Consider the following 6,000-nt stretch of genomic DNA (forward strand, 5'->3'; position numbering starts at 1 on the left):
TAAATTACAGAAGCATTACTTTTAAATTATAAAAGCAGATTGCAAGTTTCACTACAGGAATTTCCAATTTACCTTCTTCCAGTCTTCGATTGTCCATTTTTGGTATTGTTTGACCCATTGTCCGTTTTTTTCATTGCAGGTGTGAGCAGTGGCTCTTTTGCCGGTCTGCGACATAAGAAACCCAAGTCCTTGATACGTTGACGAGCTGTCATTGAAGATATCTTAATGCCAGCATCCTGCATCATTTTTGTACGAACCCTCCGAGGTGCCTTCCTGTTTTCCACGCAAACAGATCTAATTATTCTTTCGTCCCGTGGGGTGGTAATTGTTTTTCGTCCACGTTTCTTCAAACGCTTCGGTGTCAATTCAATATTTGCATCATTTTTTTTATTTTATTCGGCCCACTGATGCTCGTGAGACATTAGCAATTGATGCTACCTTCCTTTGAGAATGTTCAGTATTCATTAAGAGCATTTTTATTTCTGAAATTTTCATTGGAGAAAGATCTTTGGCCTTTTCCATGATAAAAATACACACTCTCAAGAAAAGAATAAAAAAATCATAAAATAATACAACACAACACTTATAAACCATATATAAATCTTGAAATAAACTACTTACCGTCAAAATATTATAAGAACACTCCAAACGTAATTAAAATCAATAACTTATAAACAAATGCAACTGAAAAAGATGGCTGCCAAGCGGTGGCTGAGAATCTAAACACAAAATGGCGTCCATTTTGTGTTTAGATTCTCAGGTTACAAAACAGGTTAAGAAACCTACAGTACAGTATTGTCAACTGTATATTTACAATCAGTTCACATAATTATTTATTTAAAAAAGATAAAGAACTCAGTGTAACCAGGTTTTCGTTTATTATAACTGGTTGAAGTGTAAAATTGTGACTGTAATTTATGGAGGCAGCTCTAATAATATGATCACCCAATGTACTCACATTCCTTTAATAACTTATATGCTTCTGTCATGTCTTCTCTTTTCTGTCTATCAGCTAGTTTTTGAAGCCAACAGCCTTGTCAATCTATTCTCATAGGAAGCATTCCACAGATCAGTCTCTATCTTTCCCACTCGCCTCTCTATCCTCTCCACCATTTCTAAATCCCACAGAATCCGAGAGTCCCAGTTTTGCATCATCAGCAAACAACTGAATAATTCCTGCCAAATCATTTCCTATATCAGTTATGCAAATTCAACAATAGAGGACCAAGTAATGAGCCCTGTGGTACAACACTAATCACTTACCTTCTCTTAAAATGAACTCCTCCATAATCCACTATGTGATATTTGTCCATCAGCCACCTCTAAACCAAATCTCCAGATGCCTATCTATCCCCATTTGCTCCAATTTATGCAATACAGTTCAACTGCATAAATTGGATTTCTCTTATCTTACTCCATTGCTATTTTGTTACAAGAAAGTAAGCAAATTATTAAGACAAGGCCTACCCTTCACAAAACCATGCTGTCTCTTATAAAGTATCATCTTCGGCTACACCCAGTACTGAATTCTGTCTTTCACCAATTTTTCCAATACCTTCACTACCACTCCTGAGATATGATTGGCGTGTAATTTGATTCTTCTGTCTTGAAGCCTGCTTTATGCACTGGAACTATTTTGCCCTCTTTCCATTCCAATGACACCTTCCCAATAGGGAAGTTTGAAGTAAACAACTTGGTCAGAGGAGCTCATAATTTCCTTGCCCATCCTCGTAACCCACAGGCTGATATATCCTTCTGACATCATCGCTGTGGTCGTTTTGAAGTGCTGCAATATTTTAAGCACTTCCATTTCTTCAAACTCTGTACTAGTATCATTCAATGTCACGTTTGGTATTACAACGATACCACCTAGATGACACACCTCTCAGTAATTGAAATATTTGGTTTGGTTCTCTTTCTTCCCATCATCAGCACTTTTTAAAGATATCCTTCCACAGGCTGTCCTCCTTTGACTTGCTACATAGCGAAAGAACTCTTTACGATTTCTTCATGCTCATCAGCAGGCTTTCCGTTTTCTGATTAAAATCAAATACAATAAATAAATAAATAAAAAAAACTGTGTTCTTTCTGACATCTGAGAATTAATAGTATAATAGCTTAGCATTTCATTTTAGAATTTGTAACGTACTAAAATAATATAAATCAAAATGCTAAATTTTATTAGCAGTTAATTTTTCTACTGAAAAATTCTCATAACAACAAATAAAATGCTGTAATATAATACGTGGATTATTACGAAGTATTCTTTCATCTGTGTGTATGTATTCATTTCCCTTACACGAATATTAATTATCGTGTGGATTAGTATTAAAATGAAAGCACTTAGAACATATAACTGGGAACTCATCAACTCCATTTGTTGACTGGTCCATTCTGGTATGGACCAGTCAACAAACGCAGGCGATGTGAAAGGCGATGTAAAACGTCAAATTTAGTCTGTGCACTAATAATCGTTGAGTTTTTTTATTTGTTTTTTTTTTTTTAATTTTAAGATGCCCGCCGATCAGTTTATCATTCGGAAAATGAATGCACGAGAAGCCAACTAGTTTCTCTTCCTTCATAAATAGCAAGGGACGATCTATTTTAAGCGAACAAAGTTATATAAATAGACAAAATAATTTTAAAATACACATGGATAAGCTTATGTGTTCGTCAGACATGTTGTAATAGATTTAATGGTATTGATATGAACACAGATGGATCAGAAAATAACTATTTATTAACTTAAAAGCTAATATTTCGCTTGTATTATATCCAAACTTTGTGTTGTGTGCTCTGAAGATGCTGGATATAATACCAGCGAAATATTAGCATTTAAGTTAATAAATAGTTATTTTCTGATCCATCTGTGTTCATATCATACCGTGAAATCTATTACAACAATTTAAAAATAAATAAAGTTGTCTGCGATGTTCCTGGCACTTCCTAGATGTCTCATCCTTTTGTGCGCGACTTGAAAGTCAGTACGCGGTGAACCAGGAAAACAGTGTTTACAAAATACACCCACAAAAACACAGAGTCAAAAAAAAAAAAAGAAATCTACTGTTAAATTGAGTTTTTTTTTTTTTTAATACAAAGAAAGGTAATTTTTTTACAAGGCTATCATATCTTCAATACCATCGGAAGAACAGCAAGGTCTATTTAAAGCATTATTTACTAACACTTTGAAGCCTGGAATTTTTGCACACTGAAAGATTTGTCAAATGAGTAAAGAAAATAATTTACGCATGACGAGTATACTAAAGAACAGAGCACTAGAGTTCTGAGCTACAGAAGTCCGAAAAATCCACCTATAAAGTGATCAACCAGAGATAATTAAATACCCAAGATTTAAAAAAAAAAAAATTAAGAGATTCAAAAGTCCAAAAAACTTACTTGATCTTACAAAAAATTATTTTACAGACAGAAGAGCAACCGTGCTATTAAAAATCGCAGCGGTAACGAAGGCTGCCCCCAGGGCTTCTGCTGTGGATCAGGCTTCTGGAACATCCAGTACGACTCCCTATTAAGACTTCCTTTCACTAATGAAACAAAAGTCATAGATTTCGCCGATGATAATGATTCGGGGACGCGACGGCTTACAACTAGAAGTAACAGCCAACGAAGAACTCTTTAAAATTGCAGAGTGGGCACGCGAGAAGAAAGTTACATTCAATAGCAGCAAGTCTAAAGTGCTCCAAATCTCACGCAAAAAAAGTCAAAACAATCTGTTACAGTCTTCCTAAACGGAGAAGTTCTCGTGGTAGAGAGAACTTCTCCTATATACCGTATATATACCGGAGCTATACTACCATTAATATCTTATGCTGCACCTGCCTGGAAACATTCACTAAAATCAAAGAAAAATCGACAAATGCTAAATAGAGTTCAAAGCCTTATAGTCATATGTACAATTAAAGGATACAGGACATCTTTCGAGGCAGCTTGCATTATTCCAGCTTTTACACCGATGTGCCTGAAAATACAAGAATCATCTCTAATATACGAAGTCACTTCCAGAAGATAAACGAAAATTCTAACATTGATCCAAATTGCTACGAACGTCCGCTTCACTACAGCAAGTGGCCTCACCCAGCAAAAAAACAAATATTAAGGAGAAGGAAAGCTCTGAAAGTGACGAATTCCATATATATACACTGACGGAAGCAAAACTGGAGGGAATGTCGGCTGTTCTTTCGTTGCATATAACAGACAGTCCATAATACAGGAACGCTGCTCTAGATTTCATCCCCTCTGTTCCAACAACCAAGCAGAACAACTTGCACCACCTCTGATCAAAAGACAGCAACAATTTACAGTGACAGTAGAAGCGCTACAGACGGCATAGAAAACCAAAACAACCATATAGCATTAATAGAACAGACAAGAAATCTGGTTTGGAATCTCACTCTATCGGAATGGGAAATCAAGTTCTTCTGGGTGAACGCACATACTTGGGTTGCAGGAAACGAGAGAGCGGATCAGTTGAATAAAGAAGCGGCTAGAAACAAGTTACTAAAAGTGCTCGAAATCTGCTGTAAAAACACTTGCAGAAGAAAGAAAGAAAGAAAGAAAGAAGCCTTGATTTGTGGGAAGAATGGAAAACATCAAAAAACGGATCCTCAACAAAAGAATTCTTTCCTAGCATTAGAAGCAGACTCCGGCTGATAAAACACGCCATTTCTTCAGGTTTAACCACACTACTAACGGGAGATGGAAAACTAAGACACTCTACTTACACAGATTCCATATCCTGAAATTAATCCAAAGACTGCAAGTAATGTGACTCCCCGTGTGGTTGCCGGGATAAGAATAGCACCAATGTAGCTAATGCATGTCGTACGAGGCGACTAAAATTGGTACCCTTGGAGGGTAATGGATGGCAATGCTGTAGCCAATGAAGTTCTAACTGAGGCTCTGCTATTGCTGTTACCCTCTTGCCATGATCACAGCTTTATAGCTGAATAACACCTTCTCCTTACACTGTCCTCTACAGACAACGGGGAATATGAAAAGCAATATTGCTTCGCCCCTTTAAGCCAGTCCTTATAAGGACCGACGGGCGTTGGTGCGTAATGGCGGTTGTCAAGTGTTTATGTTTATATATATATATGTGATCAGTGATTTAAATAGTTGTTATGAATAATTCGGAGTGTTGATTCAGATTTTTGATATAAGCGGAAAGCGAAGGTAATCAAGTAGCTGATGATTGTGTTGTTAATTAGTGATTGCGGTCTCGCGATAGTCCTTTAGTGTGTTATATTTTGTGTTTATACGCTATACGGAAATCCTTGAGATCCAGCTTAGGTAAGCATATATTTGAATATTTCAAACATGACCAGTTTAAGTCCCGATGACTTTATCCAATCGTTGGATAAGAAGCTAGCGCTCGACCTCTTCAAAAAACTGTTGAAGAAATTTGAGGTAGAGTGGCCAGGGTTTCTAAACCTATATTCAGCGACAGACGACTCCACAGAAGGGGACAACTCAACATCAGGGGAAGAAGGGAAGACGAACCTGATAATCTCTGCTCCCACTCCAAAACATGATACAGAAACCCATGCACGGAAAAAACGTAAAACAGCGGAGACTCAGATAAACGAGGGGATGGAAGAAGATGCCCCCCAACAACGAAAAAGTTCCCCCAATTGTTCTACGGGAAAAAGAACGTTGGACGGCCCTTAGGCCTATTATGCAAAACCACCAAATTGCCTATTCTTGGGCAAAAAACGTAGACGACGGAGTTAAAATCCAGCCTACCACAGTAAGCGACTACAGACTCCTCACAAAAACCATGGACGAGTCAAATATTAAATATCATACTTACTCACTGCAGTCGGAGAAAAACCTAAAAGTTGTACTCAGGGGAGTAACAGAAAACATCTGCAGATGAAATTACTGAAGACCTCTGCCTCCACGATCTCCCACCTGTCAAAGTTAGCAGAATGCTACGGGCTGACAAGAGTCCAATGCCCCTAGTACTCGTTGAGATACCTAACT

Source organism: Typopeltis vanoorti, chromosome 9 (genome assembly GCF_054136105.1).
Source record: "Typopeltis vanoorti isolate ZY-2024b chromosome 9, IOZ_Tvanoo_1.0, whole genome shotgun sequence".
In the NCBI taxonomy this organism is placed as follows: domain Eukaryota; kingdom Metazoa; phylum Arthropoda; class Arachnida; order Uropygi; family Thelyphonidae; genus Typopeltis; species Typopeltis vanoorti.